This window comes from Microcebus murinus, chromosome 7 (assembly GCF_040939455.1).
Source record: "Microcebus murinus isolate Inina chromosome 7, M.murinus_Inina_mat1.0, whole genome shotgun sequence".
NCBI classification, from domain to species: Eukaryota; Metazoa; Chordata; class Mammalia; order Primates; family Cheirogaleidae; genus Microcebus; species Microcebus murinus.
In genome coordinates this window covers 25,764,735-25,789,266 of record NC_134110.1, presented here as the reverse complement: position 1 = coordinate 25,789,266, position 24,532 = coordinate 25,764,735, and the positions used below count along the sequence as shown (strand labels likewise).

At 44.1% G+C, this 24,532-nt stretch overlaps 1 long non-coding RNA gene across 3 annotated transcripts; it reads left to right on the top strand.

Annotated features, from left to right (window-relative positions):
* Positions 1-5,202: 5,202 nt before the first annotated feature.
* Positions 5,203-22,878, top strand: LOC105864802 (uncharacterized). 3 transcript variants are annotated; one of them, XR_012920133.1, is made up of 5 exons: positions 5,203-5,424; positions 13,434-13,585; positions 14,856-14,993; positions 16,302-19,193; positions 19,499-22,878. It is a non-coding gene; the product is annotated as an uncharacterized LOC105864802 (long non-coding RNA). The 3 variants fall into 3 exon arrangements; XR_012920132.1 differs by having other exon boundaries at positions 14,856-18,558; positions 18,797-19,193; XR_012920131.1 differs by having other exon boundaries at positions 14,856-19,193.
* The last annotated feature ends 1,654 nt before the right edge of the window (positions 22,879-24,532 follow it).

Below are 24,532 nucleotides of genomic sequence, written 5' to 3'. Positions count from 1 at the left end.
ATACCTTGGTTTTGGCCCAAAAATGTGGGCCATCGCAAAGCATGGGGGTCTTACAGGTGATAGGTGGCTTTAAAGACTCTTTGACATGTAACTGATTAAAGACATGAAGCTTTTGTCTAAAGGCTTGCAATGTGAAGGTAAGTAAGCCTGTAAATCAGAGACAAGCCACTGGACATATATTTGTTGAGTAAATTGAGGACCTGCAGGTTTGTCCTTACGCATGTTAATGGGTTACAAAAGATGTCCCCAAGAAGGGAGGGGGCATGATGAGGCATGTTTGACTTCCCTCCTCCTGGCAGGCAATGTAGATTCAGGATATCCCTTGTCCCAGAGGGGGTCCATTCAGTGAGCTGGTTGAAGGTTTGGGAAAGGGAGCCTTAAGTCTTTATTTTAGTTCACAAGTTAACCCTTTTGGCCAAGATCTGGCAGAGTCAGTATCTATGGCCAAACTTTGATTTTATCTCATCCATTGCCTGTGTGGGGTGGCTACCTGCCCCAGGTATATCCAATCCCTCGATGGGAATGATGTGGTCAAGAGACGGAAGAGTCGAAGGGCTTATAAGTAATTAAATGTTTCAGGCAAGATAAGACTGGAGGTAGACAAGTCTCATCCACCCTTTAAAACTTTCCAAGAAATATTAGTGTGAAAACAAAAATATCAAAGGCAAGGCTACAAAATTAATTCATCTACAAGTGTTGAACTACCATATTCTTGAGTTTAGTGGTAGACTTGTAACAAACATAAGCATTGTTAACCATTTAAGCTAACAGAATTTTGAGACTGTTATTCTGTCACAATATTTTAGTCTCTTTAGTAAGTTATACTAAATTGGCTCATATATTACTGGTTATATCTCCTTTTGTATAAACCCATTACTGAGAACAATTATACTCAGGAAGTTCTAAGTCTATAGGAAGCAGGAAAAAAATTTCATGATTAGGATGGATATCTATACCACATGGCCTCAAAAGACAAAGTTTTCTAGTTAGTATTTGTTTAGGCTTCTATGTACCCCTCCTTGATCTGGAGGGTGTAAACTAATTTTGTCCCTCGGAATGCACCCTTCACAATCTCACAGGCCCCCTCTTCTGTGTCAGTCCTTGGGCGTAGAGTTAGCATATTTGAACAGGGTGTTTGCAGATTCAATAGTTCCAGGATATGGATATATCAGATAAACTTGTTTTTTACTTAAAACTTTTTTTTTTTGAGGGTTGACAAAACTTGAACTAGCCATGTTTAAAGAGACAATTGACAAACAAAATGTGTTATTTTTGTTGTATATGCCAATTTATATAATAGCCATAATTATTACTGATAATATACTCCAAGATATGTTGATATTTTATAATATTGGTACATATATTAATAACATACTTATACAAATATAACCAAAAGACAGTTATATGCCATTTCATATTTGACAATGTTCTGTGTATGTTTTTTTTTTTGTTTTTTTTTTTGAGACAGAGTCTCACTTGTTGCCCAGGTTATAGTGAGTGCCGTGGCGTCAGCCTAGCTCACAGCAACCTCAAACTCCTGGGCTCAAGTAATCCTTCTGCCTCAGCCTCCCGAGTAGCTGGGACTACAGGCATGTGCCACCATGCCCGGCTAATTTTTTATATATATATATTAGTTGGCCAATTAATTTCTTTCTATTTATAGTAGAGACGGGGTCTCGCTCTTGCTCAGGCTGGTTTCGAACTCCTGACCTCGAGCAATCCGCCCGCCTCGGCCTCCCAGAGTGCTAGGATTACAGGTGTGAGCCACCTCGCCCGGCCTGTGTATGGTTTTAATGCACCAAATAAATCTAAGTCTCTATTAGACTTTCAGTAGCCCTAATATATAAAAATCTAGTTTTAGGTCAAAATGCTGGATCTAGAATTTGGGTTTTGGAAAGCTTGTTAAATATCAAAGGCTTAAACATTTGTTGAAATACAATCACTAGGCACTATAAAATCAGGGTCACTTATTTAAGCCAGGAGATAATCATCAAAGGATTCTTAAAGTGATAAAGTAAGTTATATCGGTGTAAACCTTAACCCTTTTAAAGTTCAGTTTTTCTAGTTAATAAAACCTAATAAAGAGAGCACAGGGATTATCTTGATAAAGTATAAAATCTTTGCCTTTTTTAGGTGAGTTACTGAAAAGTAAAGAAACATGTTTTGTAGTGTGATTTTTTAAATTAAAAAGGAAACAGGTTATAGAAGCAAAAGGAGTACATCATATCATTTCATTAAGAAGGCAATTAATATCTACAGAAAACTTTGTTTTGTTTTGTTTTTTGAGACAGACTCTGACTCTGTTGCCCTGGCTAGAGTGCTGTAGTGTCAGCCTAGCTCACAGCAACCTCAAACTCCTGGGCTCAAGCAATCCTTCTGCCTCAGCCTCCCAAGTAGCTGGGACTACAGGCATGTGCCACCATGCCTGGCTAATTTTTTCTATATATTTTCAGTTGTCCAATTAATTTCTTTCTATTTTTAGTAGAGACCAGATTTCACTCTTGCTCAGGCTGGTTTTGAACTCCTGACCTTGAGTGATTCTCCCACTTCGGCCTCCCAGAGTGCTAGGATTACAAGCATGAGCCATTGCATACGGCTATGAAACTTTGTTTTAACCAAAATTTCTTTTTTTAGCTATAGCTAACTGGACCACATACAAAATTCCTTCATAACTTTCCTTTATAAACTTTATCCCAACCTGCAAGGACCATAAACTATTTTTTAAAAATGCCTGAAAACTTTCTGTTTTGTCTTAACATTCCCTTTTCCTAAATAACCAGTCATTTTAGGACAAAACATTCCATATAAGATCATTTCTTTAAATTTTTCTTTCTGTTTAACCTTTCTTAGAAAAAAGATACATATATATTTCTATATTCATTGCCTTTTTACATTTTTCTCTAACTCATCTCAGAAAGTGGTACTTTCTGGCTAAGTTCAAATTTTGCTTCTTGAAGTAAAGTCATGGAAAGGCAGACAAGTTCACTTTAATACAGGTTTCTGATAACTTTGGAGATTATATATCACTGGACTAAAACAAAACAAACTTCCAGGACATTAGTCAGAAAACTAATATGTCCATGAGTATCACTAACTGAATCTCATGAGACCAACTAGATTATTATAAAAAGACTTTATTTAAAACATTACTGATTCTTTTGTTTTGTTTTACATAGTCCTGATAAGTTTTAAATAAAAACAGGTTTACCTGATATCTCCAGATCCTGGAAGTATAGAATCTGCAAACACCCTGTTCAAATATGCTAACTCTACGCCCAAGGACTGACACAGAAGAGGGGGCCTGTGAGATTGTGAGGGTGCATTCCGAGGGACAAATTAGTTTAGACCCTCCAGATCAGGGAGGGGCACACAGAAGCCTAAACAAATACTAACTGAAAAACTTTGTCTTTTGAGGCCAGGTGTTACAGATATCCATCCCAATCATAATTTTTTTTTTCCTGCTTCCTATAGACTTAGAACTTCCTGAGTATAATTGTTCTCAGTAATGGGTTTATACAAAAGGAGATATAACCAGTAATATATGAGCCAATTTAGTATAACTTACTAAAGAGACTAAAAATTTTGACAGAATAAAAGTCTCAAAATTCTGTTAGCTTAAATGGTTAACAATGCTTATGTTTGGTACAAGTCTACCACTAAACTCAAGAATATGGTAGTTCAACACTTGTAGATGAATTAATTTTGTAGCCTTGCCTTTGATATTTTTGTTTTCACACTAATATTTCTTGGAAAGGGTGGATGAGACCTGTCTACCTCCAGTCCTGTCTAGCCTGAGACATTTAATTGCTTATAAGCCCTTTTGGCTCTTTAGTCCTCTTGGCCACAAGGGTCCCATGGAGGTACTCAATGGACCTGGGTCAGGTAGTCACACCACCCAGAAAATGGATACAAGAAAGTTAGAATTTGGCCATAGATGCTGCTTCTGGCAGATCTTGGCCAAAAGGGGGGATTTGTGAACTAAAATAAAATGTTAAGATCTCCTCCCACTCCCTCCAACTCATAGACTGAATGGACCCCCTCTTGGGCAAGGGGATATCCTAAAACTAAATTGCCTGCCAGGAGGAGGGAGGTCAGACATGCCTCATCATACCCTGTCTCTTTTGGGAGATATCCTTTGTAACCCATTAACAGGCCTAAGGACAAACCTGCAGGTCCTCAGTTTACACAGCAAATATATGTTCAGTGTCTTGTCTGATTTATAGGCTCGCTTATCTTAATATTCTAAAAAACTTTTAGACAAAAACTTCATGTCTTTAATCAGTTACAAGTCAAAGAGTCTTTAAAGCCACCTATCACTTATAAGACCCCATGCTTTGAGAGGGCCCATCTTTTTGGGCCAAAACCAATGTATGCCTTCCATGTATTGATTTATGACTTTACCTGTAACCTGTGTCTCCCTGAAATGTATAAAAACAAACTGTAACCAAGCTATAGCACGTGCACTGCCTCAATGCTTTTTGGGCATGGCTAAGGTCATGGTCTTCAAATTTAGCTCAGAATTTCCATTGACACAGTATAACCTTAAAGTAAGAGTATTTTCCTCAACCTTCTGTTCAATAAATGAATTCTCTATAAATGTACTCACAGGTGATGATCCTTTGGCCTTAACTCACTATCTATTAAGGCTGCATCTTCCTTCCTGGAAAGCTCTGAACAATAGAAAATTCTTCCGTCTGATTCCCTGTAAGTCCTACCCACTCTCTCTGGCCTCCCTCATGGGAATATGCAGACTGGTTGTGTTCATCTTCACTCATGATGGCCCTTCACATATTTGAGGATGATTAATGCATACTCTTTGTTCTATTTTTCTGGTTTGAATATGTTAACAGAAGAGAAGGCAAACTCTGTAAAATAATTTAAAGAGGTTTATTCTCAATCAGATTTGTGGACTATGACTGGGACCTATGCCCAGGAAGCCTTGAGCAAGTGGACCCACTCTGGCTGGGTTACAGTTTGGTTTTATACATTTCAGGGAGACAGGGGTTACAGGTGAAGTCATACATCAATACATGGAAGAGGTGTTCACTGATTTGGACCAAAAAATGTGGGCCAACTTGATGGGGGAGGGGGGCTTAACAGGTTATAGGTAGGTTTAAATATTCTTGGATTTGTAATTCATTAAAGACATAAATCTTTCTCTAAAGGATTGGAATGTTTTGAGATAAGGAGGTCTGTTAATCAGAAACAAGTCACTAGGCATATATTTGTTGTGTAAATTGAGGACCCTCAGGCTTGTTTGGCATAGCCCTTTGGCCTGCAAATGAGTTACAAAGGATGTCTGCAAGAATGGAGGGGAGCATGAGGAGGCATGTTGACCTTCCTCCTTGTAGCAGGCAATTTAGTTCTAGGATATTCGCTTAGCCAGGAGGGGATCAATTCAGTCAGCTGCTGGTGGGCAAAGAGGTAAGATTTTATTTTAGTTTACAAGTCCCCTGTTTTGTCCAAAATCTGCCAGAGGGAGCATCTATGGCAAAACTCTTATTTTGTTCCATCCATTGCCTGGGTGGTGTGGCTGGCTACCTGCTCTGGGTCCCTTCAAGCCTTCAGGGAGACCTTTGTGGCCAAGAGGACTGAATAGTCAGAAGGGCTTACAGCCAATTAATGGTTTAGATCAGAGAGAATTGGAGGTAGACAGACGCTCATTAATCCTTTAAAATATTTTAGGTAAAATCAAAAATGTTAAAGGCAAGCCTATAAAATTAATTCATCTACTAGTGTTGAACTATTGTATTTTGCGGAGTTTAGTTATAATCTTATAGAAAACATAAGCATTGTTAACCATTTAAGCTCTTGAATTATAGATTTTTTAATTGTGTTACATTATTTTAGTCTCTTTAGTAATTTGTCCTAAGGTAGCTGATAACTTATTTTATATATTTCCTTTTGCATGACACCATACTGAGAACAATTATACTCAGGAAGTTAAGTCTATAAGAAATGGGAGAAAAAAATGTATGGTTGGGATGGTCATCTGCACCACATGGCCTGAAAAGACAAAGGTTTTCAGTTAGTGTTTGTTTAGGCTTTTATATGCTGCTCCTCTTTGATCTTGGAGGTTTAAACTAATTCCATCCCTGGAATTGGCCATTATAGTTTCACAGGGCCCCTCTTCCCTGATAGTCCCTGGGTCTAGAGGGAGGATGTTTGAACAGGGCCTTGGCGGATTCAATAGCTTTGGGTCTTGGAGATATCAGGTAAACTTGTTATTTACTTAAAATTTGTCAGGATTATGGAAAACAAGACAATCAGTAATATTTTTTAAAAAACCTTTTTATAAAAATTTAGTTCAGTCCTATGAGGCTGAGTGAACTATACTCAGGTACAGATTAGTTTTTTAATTAAAGTCCTGGAAGCTTTTTTTGTTTTAGTCCAATGATATATAATCTCCAAAATTATTAGAAACCTGTATTTAAGAGAACTTGTAAGTCCTTTCTATGATTTTTCTTGATGTAAACTTGGACTTAGCTAGTAAAAAAAACAAAACAAAACACACTTTTAGAGATCAATTAAAGTAAAATAAAAGTCTTACACAAGTTATGGTTAAAGAGACAATTGAAAAAGCTGGTTATTTTTGTGGCATACAGTTATTAAATATAATGACTATAATTATTACTGATATCATACATTAAGACACATCAATATTTTACAATACTGGAATATATATTAATAATATACAAATATAATCCAATGAAAGGTGAACACCATTTTATATTTCACAGTGTTTTCTGTATGGTTTCATGTGCTAAATAATATTTTAATATGTTTGTGTTAGCCTTTCAGTGTCTCTAATATATAAAAAAGTTAGTTTAAGGTGAGAAGACTGCATTTAGAATCTGGCTTTTTGAAAGTCTGTCAAATATTCAAGGCTTAAAACATTTGTTTAAATACAATCACAAGCCACTATGAAATAAGGGTCATTTATTTAACAGAGAGAAACAGTCATCAAAAGATTCTAAAGGTGATTAAAGTAAGTTAAGTGGGTGGAACCTTAACCCCTTTAAAGTTTAGTTTTTGTAGTTAGTCCAAACCTAACAAAGAGAGTACAGAGATTATCTTGATAAAGTATAAAATTTTTGTCTTTTTTTTTTTAGGCCAATACTGAAAAGTAAGAAATAACCTTCTGTAGTGCCATTTTTAAAAAAAAATTAAAGGGAAACAGGTTATAGAATTAAAATGAATATATTATGTCATTTTACTAAGAGCAAATTAATATTTACAGAAAAATTTGTGTTAACCAAAATTTCTTTTTAATTGCAACTAACTGGACCACATACAAAATTCCTTAATAAGTTCCCTTTATAAACTTTATTCCATCCTGCAGGAATTATAGACTAGCTATAAAACATGCCTAACAACTTTCTGCTTAAACTTTCTTATCCAAAAAATATTCTTATCCAAAAAATGTTTTTACATTCATTGCCTTTTATACATTTTTCTCTTACTTACAAGTAACTTTTTTTTTTTTTTTTTTACATAATCGGTAAGTACAGGTAACAAGTAACTTTTTAAATTTGGTTTTATTTTCTTTCTAAATCCATATTTTGGTTTAACCTCTAAATGACCTGAACTAGACAAAATTATATATATTTTAATAACATATTTATGCTTCTTTTGTCATTTTTCTTATAAACATTTTATTCTTTCATACACATTATATATACAGTCACATGTATTGACTAGAATGGTTTTTTTAGTAACTTTAAATGTCAGTGAAAGCTTACAGAGTAGGAGATTATGAATTATTTATCATAATACAGTTGTTGTCATGAAACAAGATAGTAGGTTGGTATAAAATTATAGACATTTACTTTGCCAAACTGATAATTTAAATATTTTTAAAATGCAAAAATCCTATTCTTTGATATGAAGGAGACACAGTATCTCAAACATGTATAAGACCTAACGGACAGACTGCAGTACAAGTTAATGAGGAGGCTGAATCTGTCTCTTTCTCTCCTCCCACCCCCTTTTGTAATTTATTCAAAGGGTGAACAACAAAATTTTTTGTTATTTCTCAAATGTTTTGTTATTTCTCAAATTTTTTATTCATGTTGTCATATGAAAATCTAGATCAAAAGAGAAAACTAAATTGTTTATTCCATTAGTGTATTAATGATAAAGTTAATTTTAATAAAATCTTATAAACAAATCCATCTAATTTTAACCAATTTGGTGGTAAGTGAAGATTTCCTTTTTTTTTTTTTGTAGACAGAGTCTCACTTTGTTGCTGGACTAGAGTGCCGTGGCATAGGCCTAGCTCACAGCAACCTCAAACTCCTGGGCTCAAAGGATCCTTCTGCCTCAGCCTCTCAAGTAGCTGGGACTACAGGCATGTTCCACCATGCTTGGCTAATTTTTTTTTTATATATATATATTTTTAGCTGTCCAAGTAATTTCTTTCTATTTTTAGTAGAGACAGGGTCTCGCTCTTGCTCAGGCTGGTCTCAAACTCCTGAGCTCAAACGATCCATCCGCCTTGGCCTCCCAGCATGCTAGGATTACAGGCATGAGCCACCATGCCCGGCTGGTAAATTAAGATTCCTATAAACCTTTTATAATGTTTAACTTTGAATCCATTTAATTTTAATCATTATTTAGTTAATTTAAAGCAATTTTAAAAACAATAAATTAGACAGTTATCTTTTTCCAAAACTATAATATTTATGTCTTATATGCTTTTGATTAAAATTTTTTTCTTATAGAATTGTTTCCCTTCCCTCCAGAAGTTATATATTATATATTATAATATCAACTCTGAGAAAAACTTAGAAAGTTAAAGTAACTTTGAACTGTTATCAGTCACCAATTTTATTTGCATTCATAAGTATATTTGAAAATAAGACATCAAGGTATATAAACTTAAACTTATGTTTGAAATGTTTTAGTATTTTATAAATGACTCAGACATTTGATGATCATCTTAACATAATACAACTTTAAGATTTGAAATTATGTGAAAATTTCATTTGTTTTTCCATTCATATGTATCTAATTTACTTATTTATTTTGGTAGTTCACTTGGATTTCAGTTATTATTGTAAGTTATTTTTTGTTAACTATTTTTATACCCTGTAAATTAGATACATAATACACAGCAGGCAACAATATAGTTTTAATTGTTTTCTTTAAACTCATAAGTATTAACCAAGAAAAACATGAGTATCTTTAATGAGACTTGTTATTTTAAACAATGTAATATCATTTTTAAATTTTATAAACATAGTAGACACTTTAGAACAGGCGTCCTCAAACTACGGCCCGCCAAGGACATTTATCCGGCCCGCCGGGTGTTTTTGCCACCGCTGCCTGTCCTGCTTAGCAGCCAACTTGTCCTGGGCCATCAGTGCACATGTGTGGAGTGTGCGCCGCACTCTCCAACAGCCCTCCAACGGTCTGCGGGACAGTGAACTGTCCCCCTGTTTAAATAAAGTTTACGGACCCCTGCTTTAGAATATATTCTATTTAAAAGGTATTAATTAATTAGATCCTTCCAAAACACTACATCCCAAAACAAAATCTATAGATTTCAGAGGGATCAAAGTGTCCCTGGCCCCCAAAGTTTAGGCAAACTATAGGGAGGAAAGGCCAGTGTTCCCATAAGCATCTACTGAAAATTTCACTGACATTAAGATTTATAGGACAAAACTAAGAACTTTTACATGGACACCTTGAGGATGAATACTCAAAGACGCAGGGGAAATTGTTCATTTTTATGTTTACAGTATGGACAGCCATGTAGAAATATGATTGGACAAAATGGGCGTGAGCTAATTCCAACAGGCTGAGTGAAACCCAGAAAGGCCTTTCTGTCTGGATTTTCCCTGGCCTCTTCTTTTTTTTTTTTTTTTTTGAGACAGAGTCTCGCTTTGTTGCCCAGGCTAGAGTGAGTGCCGTGGCGTCAGCCTAGCTCACAGCAACCTCAAACTCCTGGGCTCAAGGGATCCTCCTGCCTCAGCCTCCCAAGTAGCTGGGACTACAGGCATGCGCCACCATGCCCGGCTAATTTTTTATATATATATATCAGTTGGCCAATTAATTTTTTTCTATTTATAGTAGAGACGGGGTCTCGCTCTTGCTCAGGCTGGTTTCGAACTCCTGACCTTGAGCAATCCGCCCGCCTCGGCCTCCCAAGAGCTAGGATTACAGGCGTGAGCCACAGCGCCCGGCCCTGTTCTTTTTTTTTTTGAGACAAAGTCTTACTCTGTTGCCAGGATTAGAGTGCCGTGGTGTCAGCATGCGCCACCATGCCCAGCTATTTTTTTTTTTTTATTTATTTTTAGTTGGCCAATTAATTTCTTTCTATTAATAGTAGAGATGGGTTCTCGCTCTTGTTCAGGCTGGTCTCGAACTCCTAAGCTTGAGCAACCCTCCCTCCTTGGCCTCCGAGAGTGCTAAGATTACAGGCGTTCTCTGGCCCCGTCTGAGTGTGCCTTCCTTCTGGGTATAAGGCATGGCCCTTCCTGGAATGCGGGTTTTACAGTTAAACAAAGTGGGTCAGATAATTACTTTAGGGGCAGTTTTTACATAGAATAATTTTAAAGTTTTATAGCTAGCTTTCAGAAAAAGAGGTTCTGGCCTTTATGCCCTGTCTTGGGGAAGAGGGATTTTGACTTCTGTGGCTAGCTTCAGGGAGGAATTGGAAGAAGTGGGAGGTAGACCAGGCAAGATTAGAGAATTTTTGCGTGTGAAGCCTTCATTTTAGGATAGTTTTCTGAGCCCTGTCAGCATGATACTTCTTGACTTTAGACTAAAAAAAAACCCTTCAGCATCAATTTTTAAACACCTCAAACAAGGATACAAAGTTGTAACAGTTTTTTTTCTTTTACATGAGGATCAACACTAAGGTGTTCTAAAAACAATCTAAATAGTCTCAGAACATTTTTTTTCAACTTGGGTATAAACTTGAGCAAATGCACTATTTCTAAAGAGTAAGACTTTTTGAGATTCTCTTTTGATTTTAATCAATCATTTACTTCTTTTTTTAAAATAAATTATTATACAAAAGTTAACAGTTTAGGAATTTTTTTCCTAGGCAGAATTTGTGTTATAACCACATATGTACACAGAACTGGCTAGCTTGTAAAGAGTAGGAGACAAAGTAGACAAGACTAACTGAAAACTAAAGTTTCCAATTTAAGTTCCTATAGCTGCAACTTCTAGGATAGCTGTGAATGCCTAACAGTACTGTTAATCTCAGATGACAGAAAGAGTGAGTTAGAAACACATTCATGTACCTTTCCACAGACATTGAAATCAGTGGAAATAAACTGTATCTGAGTTAAGATTAAAAGACCAAAACTAAAATTTCTCATAAACCTTTCACCATAAGTTTTTTCTTTTGTGCTCTATCTACTTGGTGTTTTATTTATTATAATGTTCTAACACTTACATACATCCATATTTTTACCTTAAAGTTAAACACATAAGGTATTTTTTTGGTAACTCAGGAGATTTAGCTATTATTAGACCAACAATATTAAATTTCTCTTATTAAAAATCATATAAACAGATCATTTTGTCTTTGTTTGAGTTTATAGTTTTATAGCCTTTATGTCAAATCTCAACACCTCATGAACATAAAAATGTCCAGTAGAACCCAGGCAAAATCAAATGTATGCTGACAATTTCAAAATATTTTTACTATTACTTTACCAATAATACCCTTTTATGGCTACTTTTTTATGGATATTTTTTAAAATAATAATAACCCAGCTTATTTACCAAAGCTTACTAAATTCACATGAACCATTTGGGTTTGCTTAATTAATTTATGAGCGCTCTCTTATTTTTAAGCTAGTCTGAAACCATGTAAGCACAAACATGTAATACATGGATAGACACAAACATACCTGAACATATACGCTCACACACACACACACACACACACACACACACACACACACACACACAAAACACTAGCCCTGAGATGATATACAACTCACCAGTCTGTTAAAAAGACAATTGGATCCAAATTTCTTCTGGCAAAACTGGAACTTGTTTACATGGCAAACTTTAGTTGCCCTGATTAGTAACTTAATTAGGTCGGTGGATCAAAGTTTTAGGTAAAGAAGTTTCCATGGCAGTTTGATTTTCAAAAAAACTTCTTTAGACATTTTTTTTTTCCCTTCAGTTAGTTAGCAGGTTTTAGGGTAGCCAGATAACAGAAAGCATGAGAGACATTTTAATTACATATTGATAGGTCAACCATTTGAGCTCTGAATTTTTCTTGATGTAATTTGTCCTTTCCTAAAAACTTGTGCACAAGAATTGGCTATAGCCAGCTGGAGCCCTAGAAAACCTGGCATGCCTTTGAACCTTTCACAATACTTGTAAGTATAGGTGCCATAAATTAATTGTGGTGCCTAAGAGGCTATTGTCTTTGACTTTCCTACATTTTAAAGGATCTGTTTCCATTTTTCTTTAAAAGAAGCAACTGAACTGTAGTCTAGTAATTGGTGTCATGGATCAGAGTATGCTGATTGGGGGTGGGGCTCCTCAATGTTTCATATTCACAAACAATAAATTAATACCAATGCCAAAACAATAGAAAAAGTTATTGTTTTCAAAATTTAAGATTCTCCTCCTCAAAATCTTCCCTTTGCCTCTTTTGTAATCACAAAAACTGATAACACTGGTACAAGATTTCATAGGGATGACCTTCTGAACAAATCTGTTATTACATTAGGCAAAGGGGAATGCTTACACTACTTCTCACTAAATCAAATAGAGTTTGCCCTTCAAAAGTGTTCAGTGTATCAAAACAATATAAAATAAAGCAATAGACTAAATTATAGTCAGTTCTCCACTCATCTTTTTCTCCTGGTTGGCACAGGGATTCATAACTAGAAACTTTGGCATCTAGGACATTATAATTCAGTTTCCACCTTGTGTCTTTTGCTCTGAAAACTGAGGAAAGTCAACTAACAAGACAAGACAGGTTTGAATGATCCTTTAACATCCATGTGTTCTCAAGAAAGAACTGAAAGGCAGTAGAATACCAATCTGGAATATTCTATCTCCTTAAGATAATGATCTATTGAGACCTTGAGGTAAACATGAGCCAGAAACGCAGCTCAGCCAACCTAATGAGGACTTGCAAATACAGAAGAGCTTAGAAGGGTGATGGCTTCCACAGAATTGGAACTGTGGGTCCCTAGACATAAAATTACTTCACAAAATAATTCAAATGTATTTGGATTATTATGTGTGATGACATAAAAAAAGAAGGCATTGCTGAAGGGGTGAGAGCCAGGGATGGACTTTAAGGACAGCATCTCTGGGTGACCTCTTACTGGGCTGTTGAACACCAAGAAAATTCACACTGAGGAACAAAGGGGACCAGGTGGGCATGGAGGAGCCTTCTTATCTCCAGGCTCCAGGCCTTGCTACAACTCACTCAGATGTCTTTGCAGGTCGCCGGCTGCTTCTTGCTGACTCACACCCAGAGCTGTGAGTCCACGCCTGGCTGAATTCACACACCGACGGTGTTGCCAAGATCCAGGGAGCTCAGGCTCTTCTTGCTGTCCACTCTAAAGCCAAGGAGACATTTGAAGGGGACTCTCAGGTATTTTGAAATGTGCAGGACATTCTCATTTTCTCTTGCACCCTGCTGTGCACAGATGTCAAGGCTTCTTCCTCCTGTCTCCTGTCTGTGGCCTGTGACCAACTACCCATGCCCTCCCCCTCTGCCACCCCCAGCCTCTCCTCTCCATCAAACTGCTCTGCTTCTATGAGGTCAGCTTTGCAGATTCAACACATAAGTGACATCATGCTGCATTTGCCTTTCTGAGGTGATGGATATGTAATTAGCTTTCTGTCACAATCCACATAGTGCACATATATAAAATTCACAATGTACCCCACACAGGTATGCAACTATGACTTGTCTATTAAAAATAATATCAGCAAAACCATAATAAATAAAATAAGATGCAGGAAGCAGGGCTGGACCGCCCCACATACTTGCTCCTGTTGCTTCAGCTGTCCACATTCTCTGGCTCCACCTGTTCAACCGTCTGCAGCAGATTTTTCGGGCTGGCAGGACACAGCACATTCTTAACATAAACTCGGCAAATCTCCTGGCAAGCCCCTCAGGCACTGGCTGTCTTCAGAGGGAGAGGCTGAGGTCTTCCCATCTGGCTGCCCAGAGTGGAAACAGTTGTCTTCCCGGATGTTTCCTGGAGAGAGGTGTCTCCTTGTTCTTCCCCATGGCTGCTGGTGCTGGTGGACAGGGAGGCATTGGGCCACGCTGGGGGCTACTACGCTGGCATTGGGACTCCTGTACAGGCTGGCTAGAGGACTGGCAGGCACTGTGGCTCTCCTGGTCTCCTCCGGTGTCTCCTGCCCCTTGATCCAAATGTCCCTCATAATTCCAGGGAGGGTGGGCCTCTCCAGGTGTCAACGGTCAGGAACAACTTCAAAAATGTTTTCAATTCTTCAGAAAAGAAAGCAGGTGTCTCATGCCTTCCATGGGTGATGTTACTTTTTTATTTTTTGAGACAAAGTCTCACTTTGTTGCCCAGGCTAGAGTGAGTGCCATGGCATCAGCCTAGCTCACAGCAACCTCAAACTCCTGGCTCAAGTGATCCTCCTGCCCCAGCCTCCTGAGTAGCTGGGACTACAGGCATGTGTCACCATGCCCGGCTAATTTTTTGTAGGTATATTTTTAGTTCGTCAATTAATTTTTTTCTATTTTTAGTAGAGATGAGGTATGGCTCAGGCTGGTTTTGAACTCCTGACCTAGAGCAATCTGCCCGCCTCGGCCTCCCAGAATGCTAGGATTACAGGCGTGAGCCACTGCGCCCGGCCTGATGTTACTTTTAATTTCCTCTCAGGTGTCACCATGAAATAGAAGACGCCCAGCTGTCAGGTTGTGGAGAACAACACCGATGTTCCACACGTCCACCTCCGGTCCCACGTATTCTTCATCGAGGACCGTTTCTGGGGCACAAAAAGGAGGAGCTCCACAGAAGGTGTCCCACATCTTCCCCTCATGAAATGTGGCAAAGCTGAAGTTTGCCAGATTGGTGTTCTCACTCTCATCAAGTAGAAGATTGGGGTGTCAGTTCCGGGGGCAACGTGGTTCTCGCAGCAGTACTGCTTGGCAGCCAGGATCTGGTGGAATTTGGCCTCCTCATTCAGGCAGTGGGGTCTCACTATGTCCCAGAAAAGGTCCCTGCCACGGGCATACTCTGTGACTAAGCAGAGGGTGTCTTCATTCTTGGTGACAACCAGAAGCTGAAGGAAGCTCGATGATTCAGGGCTCTCATGGCTTGGGCCTCCATATCAACACTTTCCAGGCTGGGGAGGGTCTTCTTGGACCTAGTTTTCCTGGTCACCTGGGTCCCAGTAGGAGGGTGCTGGGCCAGCATCGCCTTGTCAAAGCTGCCCAAGCCAATTGTCTTGAGGGCTTTATAACTGTTGAAGTCCTCAGTGGATGAACTGAGGGCCAGGCCTGCTCCATGGTTGCTTCTAAAGAGGCTAACTCTATACTAACGACACTAACTAACTAATGAGCACCGCCACCTATACTAACTAGCCTAAGACTACTAACAGTACTAACTCTACTAACTACTCTGACAATACTAACAATACTAACTGTATGAACTATGCTAAAAATACTAATAAATAATGCTAAATAGGATAACGATGCTAATTACACTAATACTACAAAAAATAATCCCAAGTATACTATCCTAACAGTAATAAAAAACAATATTAACTATGCCATGCTAAGGCTACTAGCAAACAATATTAACTAGAGTATGGTAACAAAACTAACAAACTTACTATCCTACACTAACACAACTAGCAAACAACGCTAACCATACTAACTACACTAACCATGCTAACTAACAAGGAAACAGCAGTCTCACTGTGGTCAAACTCCACAGGTCACCAAAAAGCAGCTTCCTGGGCAATATGGATGGAAATCCTAGGCCCAGCCAGGGGCTTACACAGGTGTTGGTAAGTTGGTCACAATGGCTCTTTATGAGGTCAGAGCAGGAAATGGGCCAATCAGGGCTGGGTAGAACCCACAGTGGCTTTTTCCTTTTTTGGTCACAAGCACATTTTCCTCTTTAAAGAAAACAAGTGTTTTTTGTTCACATGGTTATAGAGATTGAGATATAGTTTACTAGAAATTTAAACCTGTGCAATGCTTCATGGACCTTTCCATTTATAGTTTGAAAATCTGTAATAACTTCAGGCTTTCAAAGACCTCATAATGTCTATACTTGAAGTACTCAATTTCTTTTTCTTTAAATTCTGATTGGTGCCAGGGTGATGCTACGACATAGCTGACATGATCCTCCTGTAAGTGACATTCCTGGTGCAGGGAGAAGCGTGTCCGGGCCAGCTCTGCACCTCAGGCCCCAGCCAGCCTGGCCCGGAATGAGGGAGAAGAAGTGGCAGACACCACAACCCAGCGCTGGGCTGCGGGTGGAGCCAGGGCTGACTCGGGATGGCTGCGACCCAGGTGCAGCGGGAGGTTCCATGAAGACACGGACTGGAACTGTTCTGGTTCCTGTCCCGGCCTCCTTGCCCTGAGTCAGGTGAGCTCTGCTGAGCAGGGCCTAGGGGCCCGGCACACCTGGAACCTGGGTGCCAGATTGGAGTCCCTTCCAATGCCACACTAGTGCGCTGGTGTCCTTGCTGGCCCTCGGTTTATCTTGGTCTGGAGGGATAACACCATAGCCCTCCTGGGGCAGATTTAGGGATGAAGTAGGGCAGCGGGACCACCAACTGAGGGCCCACTGTGTGCCAGGCCCTGAGCTGGGGCCCAGCGCTGAGTGTGCCCACAGGACGTATCTCCTGCACACTGACCACAGCCCACGGGGCGGCCTCAGCTCCACCGCGCTGGTCTCCCGGCCGCGCAGCAGTTACGCTCCGGCCCACGGAACAGCCCTTGACTCTTTACTAAGGACACTTTGGCCACCTCTCACTTACTCCATGCAGGCAGGGCCAGGCCCCATCCTCCCCATTTCACGACAGGAGGCTTGGAGGGAGCAGCCTCCACCCCCGCAGGCAGAACAGCAGGGAACAGCAGAGGAGGACTCCGACCCGACCAGGGGTTTGCACTCTGAACTCTGCATCCTTTCTGATGGCTGTAGGTGGTGCTGAAAACATCATGACCCCGCTCAGGAACGCCAACCCCTCCTGGTGGCCACTTGGAGCCACAGAGGCCAGGGCCCTGGTGTCGATTCCTGGGCTGGGCTCTCAACAACCTCTGCTCCTCGGGACAGGTGGCCGCTGTGAGCTGAACGCGCAGCAGACCCGAGATGTCCATGAGGAAAAGACTGTCTGCAAGGCCCTTGCAAATCCTAGCAAACTTACCCAGAGCAGCATGGAAGCCTGGCTCCTTGGTGAAAACATCACGTGCTGGGTATTTGGCGATGGCTTGCTGGAACTGCTGCGTCTAGCCGAAGAGGGACTCTGGGTACAAGGCCTGGATGACTCCCATCTGGGCCGGGGAGCACTCACCTAGAGAGGGAAAGGGAGTGTAAGGGTGTGGCCAGGCCTACTGGCCACCATGCCCAGGCCCATGAGACCCAAAACCCCAGAAACGAGAGCAGTCCAAGAAAGCCACCTGCACCCACATGCCTTCCACGCAGGGCCCCAGGGCTGCCCAGAGCTTGTAGATGGAGCCTCAGTCCCAGTTTCACAGAGCAGGGGCAGCAGCTGGTATCCTGCACGGAGCCCAGTCCCACACACACTCACTGGGTCTCAGGCCTTGCTCTCCTGCCTTCTGCCCCATCAGGGTGCAGCAGGGACATTACCCACCTGTCATTTACTATCCTGCAGTAGAAGGCTCAGGAGTCTCAGCCCAGCAATGTCACAGGCTCGCTGTGTGACCTTGAGCAGGTAACTTCACTCCTCTGAGCCTCGGACTCCCAGTCCTCAGCTTGGGGGGACAGGGGAGCAGCATGGCCTGGGGAATAAACATCAGCCTTGGAGACCGACTCACCTTCTCCATCAAACGCCACTCGTGTGGCTTAGGCTTGTGGCCTTACCGCCTCAGTCCTCAGTTTCCCCATAAGCAAAATAGGGGACGTAATAACACCCCAGGCTGGGAGGATCCACTGAGCTAGCACACATATCAGGTGCCTGGCACTCGGCAGGTCCTATCCTGGTGCCTTTCAAGGACCTTCAGCTCTGCCTCTAACCCAGCCTTGCACACGTGCCCACTGGAGGATGTTTCATGCAGCTGGCAGGGTCTGCACCTCCCGGGGCTGCCCAGGGAAGGAGAACCCAATCTCCTAGCCCCACCCTACCCCACCCTCAGAGCGCCGGCTGCCAGGCCACCGCTCCCTCCCCGGGATACTTGTGTGCAGCGCTCGGGAGGAGGCGACTAATGAGCATCTGGTGGCTTAACCCCAGCAACTACTCTAGATTTTTCCAGTTTACACAGACAAAGCCAGACCCCTGGAAACTGCAGGTGGACACATGTCACAGCCTCCAGAGCCCATTAACAGCCAGGCAGCTCTGCTCTGATGCTTCCTAACAAGGAGAGAGTCCCCGTGGCAGATCTCCGAGGAGGTGAGTGGGCACTCAGGCATCCTCAGGAATCATACTGTGCGTTCTCCCTGTTTCCCACCCCATGGGGACATTCCTAGTGGGAGGAGGGGAAGGGGGCAGACCCGAGGCCCTGTAAAGAAATGCTACCACATGCAGGGCATGGCCTGCTATGGACTGAAGGGACCATGGCCTGGTCAATGACTCTGGGGCTCTGAAGGGAGGGGAGGAGGCAGTGAGCTTGAGTTGTGACTTTGGCCAGGACCCCTTGCCTGGAGTTGAGGGCACATCCTTCCCTTCCCTGAGGAACAACAGAGAAGCTACCTGTCACAGCTCCGTGGGGCGTGGGGCGTGAGGCCTCCCTGCCAGGAGGACGTTCCCCTGCAAGAACTGTGTCGGAAGCCTCTGGGGTGAGGACGTGGCCCCTTCTGGCGTCCATTCTGGCAAGGGCAGCAGAGGTGGCAGTATGCAGGGGCAGCCGTGGGCATGAGCTGGTGTCCGGTGGAGCACGGTTTCCAGGGAGCAGAGCGAGTCTCAGGCGGGGGCTGCTCCTGACTGTGCAGCGAGTTCTCTGGGCCTCCCAGACGGTGCAGCACTTGACACCCTGGAACAACTTCTGTGTCTGCGTCAACCGGCAAGAGCAGGTTCCATTGCTGCGAGTGAGTGCTAGGACTGACACAGGGTTCTCCTACACGCCAGCTGGCTGAATGGGTGAGGAGTGAATGGATGAGTGGACGACGTCTTTCTGCAAGGCGAGCCCCAGTGCCTAGCCCAGACTAGGCCCCAGGGCATGCGTGAGGGCAGGTAGAGTGAATGAGCGCCTACTGAATGCTGACGCTGGGTGTGCTTGGCAAAGGCTGGGGAGGTGACATGCAGACGGTGCAGACGCAGCACCTCACTCACCACCTGGCAAGCGAAGAGGTGGTGACTCTTCACTTGCTGTCACCTTCCCTTGTGCCAGCAGGACAGGGAGTGTGGCCTCTGTTACCGGAAGATAGTCCCAAAGAAAGGCTGCTGCAGCACACAAGACAGGAACGTGGAGACAGATAAAACAAAGCCCTCGGCCTGGGGAGTGAGAGAGACTCCAGGGTGAACCATCAGAAGGTGCAGAACGCTGACTCGAGGACCCGCCGCGAGGACAGAGCCCCGCGGCTGCCTGATGGAACCGGGAAGGGCACACCAATTAAATTTGTGCGAGTAATCGGCTCATACCAAAATAACCACTCCAGGCACACGCAAAGTAGTAGTGTCCGCCGTCCAGGTGCTGGACGTGCCCATCGGGGCGGCTCTGCGGCAGTTGTAAAGGTCGGCCTCAGGCTCCCCTAGAAAAGCAAAGAACTGGAATGGCAAGAGTTTCATGTTAAGAAATATTTTAAGCCCGAATGGCTTCCCAGTCACAAGTAGCCCGACAGAGCACTTTGTGCATCTGAGGGAGCTGACAAATGCCACTTTGGGGCCAGGGCGCAGGGAGGCAAAGTCGCACAGACAACAAAGTCCAAGCCCTCACGCGTGGATGTGTGCGTGCGGCTCGGAGAAGGCAGACGCACGGCCACCGCGTCTCCCCCAGCACGGGCCGGGCGAGGCGGTGGGCACTTGAGACTAGGGGAGCTGATCCCGTGCGGGCCCGCGGTCCACAACTCAGAGGGCCAGACCTCAGGGGGCCTCCACGACAGGCCGATGCCACGCCCCTGGGGAGTGGCTGAGCTGGGACGCCAACCCGTTTCTCAAACATCCCTTGTTGAGAAGGGCCAGGACACTTCGGGCAGGACCTGCTACAGAGCTCACAGAACAAGTGGCCTCAAAGCCCCAGAACAAAACAGGCCTGGGGCCTCCAAACCAAATTGCTGTCCTCAGCTCCCACAGCCAAAGTCTGCTTTCTTAACGATTCCTGAACGTCCCAGACACCGGGTGCAGGGGGTGGTGCCCTCAAGCTGGCAAGGCCACTGTCCCTGGGCTGGGCAGGCTTCAAGAGCTCTGTTCAAGATCTACTGGAAATACCTTCAAGTGGCCGTGCCCTTTGGCCATTCTAGAAATCTATCCAAAGGACATAATCATTGCACAAAGATGTGCAAAATACCAGCAGTGAACAGCTGCTCAATGGTAGGAGGTTAAATACATGATAACATCACACACGCAGTATGGGGAATTGTGCAGCTGTTCAAAAGGCTGCTGGAGAACAATGTTTCCCTAACCGTGTCCCACGTGACCTCCATGAGAAACTCCTGCTCCAGTACATTTAGGACGCGCTGCACAGCAGGGAACAGAAGGCCCTCGGGAGAGGCCGTCAGAGTGACCACGTGAAGGGCAGGCTCGCAGAGGGCAGTAGGGCAGGGAGCCAAGCAGAGAGGCTGAAGCATCCAGCGCTGGACAAGCAGCCAGTTGACACCCCCCCTATGAGACAGGGGAGGGAGCAGTTATCGGAACCCAAAGGGGCTGCAGGAGAGAGCTGTGGCTGGGGACAGAGGGACAGATGGCACAGAGGGGGCTGGAGAAGGAATACCCCAGTCTCTCTCTCTCCTGCCCACTGATCTCTCATCAGGGAGGGAGGAACCCAACAGGAAGCCGAGGGCATGGGAGCTGGTGGGAGAGGGCACCTTCTAGGACACAGAGCGTGGACAGCAGCAGACACCACATCCAGACGGACAGATGGAAGGAACACCCCGGACACACTCCCTCCCTTTCTCTCTTCCCCTTCCAGAATCAAAATGCACATGGGCTAGCACACTGAGCATACACACTTACTGCATTTACCGCTGCCCCGTCCCAAACATTATGGCTTTTCTCCTGGTGACTTTAGGTAGCACCGACCTCAGAGAGTTAATGCCGTAGGACACTGTGTCAGGAAGTAGGCAAGATGACCACGCTACAAAGCCTCACTGCCAGCATGAGCCCAGTGGTGCTGACAAAGTATTTGCACGAGGAGAAAAGCCCAGAAGGAAATTCTCCCCCAACTATGGATGACGAATGATGATTTTAATTTTATTTTAGTGCGTTTCTAAAAAAATGTGTCCAACTGAACACAGTGAACGTGACTCAGGGTTTTGTCTTTGTTTTGTTTTATAATTCTATGATTTTTAGTAACTGTACTGAATGGTGCATCCACCACCATGTATCAGTCTTAAAACACCTCCTCTCCCCAGTGAGATCCCTCCCGCCCTTCACACACGGAGCGTCCCCTTGCTCATCCCTCCCTGCAATCGCTAAGCTGCTGTCTCTGTGGAGTTGCCTGCCCGGAACTTCCACAAGAAACGGCCTTTTATGCCAGGCTTCTTTCACTTAGCACACGTTCTGTAGGTTCATTCATGACGTGGTGCGTATCAGTAGTTCGTTCTCTTTTAGGGCTTAGTGGCATTCCATTGTGTGACTGTGTCACATGTTGCCACCCATTCGCACCGTCTTACAGAATGTTTCCACCTAGAAGCCACCAAGACCTGTTCTCCAGAAAGAGGACAGAGAGAGGGTGGGCACGCTCAGGGCCAGCCCAGAGGAGGATGACAAGGAGGCGGCTGTACAGTGTATGGCCACAGCTGGGCTCGTGAAGAGAGAGCCGAAGGGAAGGGGCTCTGCTCGGGCACAAAGAGGGCATGCAGAGGCCTGGGCTGGGCAGGACAGAGACAGCCAGCGTACCTTGACCACCTCACTGCTTTCCTCCTGCATGTTCAGCAGCAACGGGAGCAGAAATTTATACAGTTCCCTTTTCATCGTGGTTCTCAGCTTACATTTCAGGTCCCACCCCAGCATGTGGCCCAGGGCAGAGGTGGCTGCCATCCTCACCGGCTCCCTCTCCTGCCATGGAGCACAAAATGGAGATGAGGAGGCGGTGGCTTCCCCGGCCCTGCCTGGCCCGGCTGCCTCTCATCCCCGTCTCCGTGTGCGTGTCCAGCTGCAGCGGCCGGCCTGCTTCCTCACTGCGGAGACCACACTGCCGTGTCTCAGTGATTCTCTTTAGACCCCCGGAGCTGAGCAGGCAGTTCACGTAGGCACAGTGCCAGGGCAACCAACATCATGGCTTCAATTCTACCATGGACCCCATCTACAGCTCGTAACTTTCTTCCCTTCTAAGAATTTAGCTTAAGCATGCCACATTTTAAAAAATGCATATTTTTATCCTAGTTATGCTGTGAATAAGACTGTTTAAGTCTATATTAGCTTATGTGAATGAATAATGTCCACCAACAGCTAAGTTCTGTACATTTTCAGGAGTGCATTGTATATTAACTGAATAAATATGTTGTGAGCATCTATCATGAGCTAGGCACAGTGTCAAATGACAGAGGCATGGTAGGACAGGAGAGAGAGTTCCTGAACAGAGGTAGCCTTTTAACAAGTTGGATGTGCACACTACAGCATAATGGCTAAAGAGAGAGAGGATTCCTCATCAGTCCTTCAATGGCAAAACCAAAGAGAAAGCTATCACATGCACACCAGCTCAAAAAGGGCGATTGCGCATTGCTGCAGTCATCCCATCCTAGGATGGCAGATGACGGGGCCAAGACCGTGTCAGCCTCTGCACTCAGGGTTGGCCATTTGAATCAGCCTGGTTGGCCTCTGCCTTCACTTCCTCACTAGCTGCCCCATCCTGTGCAAGTCCCTACTGGAATTCAGCTTTCTCACCAGGGAGATGGGGGCTGGACTCCTAAATAAGTGTTTGTCATACTATTTTTTAACCTCAGCACATTTGATTCTAGTGAAATATAAAATGAAAATGAAAACAAAGGAAGCCAATAAAGGAGAGACACTGATTAGGTGTGGAGGTGAGGTGCCAAGAGCAGCATTTGGAAACCGCCACTAGGACATCCCTGTGGTGTCTTTCATAGGACTCTGTGGTTGGAGGAGGGTCCGGGTGAGGGGGTGAGGGGACGGGCAATTGGAGATGGGGCCATAGAGTCATGACTTCTCGTCAGCAGCAGAGCAGAACCCAGCTACCAGGTCTGAGAACCGTCCCCAACTTGCTGGCACAGGAATTCAACCCAGGGCATAACACCTTGTTCATCTTTTCATCCTTTTCTTTTCACAGACCCAATGGCGGTGGCCTTCAGTTTTGCTTTGGAGGTAGTGCCGTTGGTACTGGCAGCTGTGTTTGAAGGAGCGGTGTCTTATGCACATGACCATCCATGCTGGGACCTTCTGTCCAGCTCCAAATCTTTCCACACATGGGTCATAGACCTGACAAGGAGGAACCACTTCCCCAGTGTCTCTGGCACCACTCTGACCCCTGACCCCTGACCCCAGTTTCCCAGGTCCCGGCACTCAAATATAGTAGCCTTCTGCCCTCCCTACCCTACCTCCTAGCTCTCTGCTCTCCTGACTCCTCAGCCCGCATGTCTTCCCAGTTGGGTGCACACTGGCCCCTGGCCACTTCCCCCACCCCTGACGACCACTTGCGAACTGGTAAAGACATGCGATGCCTTTTTTCTTCACCAAATCACGAGGCTTGTGCAGAAGTACCTCTGCAGCATGGATGAGGGTAGGAAGATCCTGGCCAGGGCCTTCTATGCCCAGGTGAGAGCTGGGGAGAGCCCAGCAGCTGCAGCCATCCCCTTGCTGTAGCTGAGGCACTGCCTGTTTAACAGGATGTTAACTCGCTTGTCCCAGGAAGGAGAAAAAAAGAGAATCAGGTCATCTCAAATGGATTCCCTTCCCTGGCACGTCAGCGGACTGTTCAAGGAGGCCAGGAAAGCTGGGAAGGGGTTAGCAGTTCTAGTGCCCCCAGAATAATGCACAGACCCCAGAATCGGGCTCCAAATTCGAGGCTTACCGGCAGTACCCCCAAGCCCGTCCCCATAGCCTCCTCCCCATGTGACCAGATCTGCCACTGCCCTCAGCTGGGTGCAGTCCTTGCCTGAGCAGTGGCTGAGGGAGGGCTGGAGGGGAGCACAGGGTCCCCACGACCTTTCCTCCGTCTGTAACCATGGTGTGCTGCCCCTCAGCTCTCTGGCACCATCGTGGCGCAGACCCTGAGGCATGACTCTCGGGGCACTCTAACTCAGAGGATCAA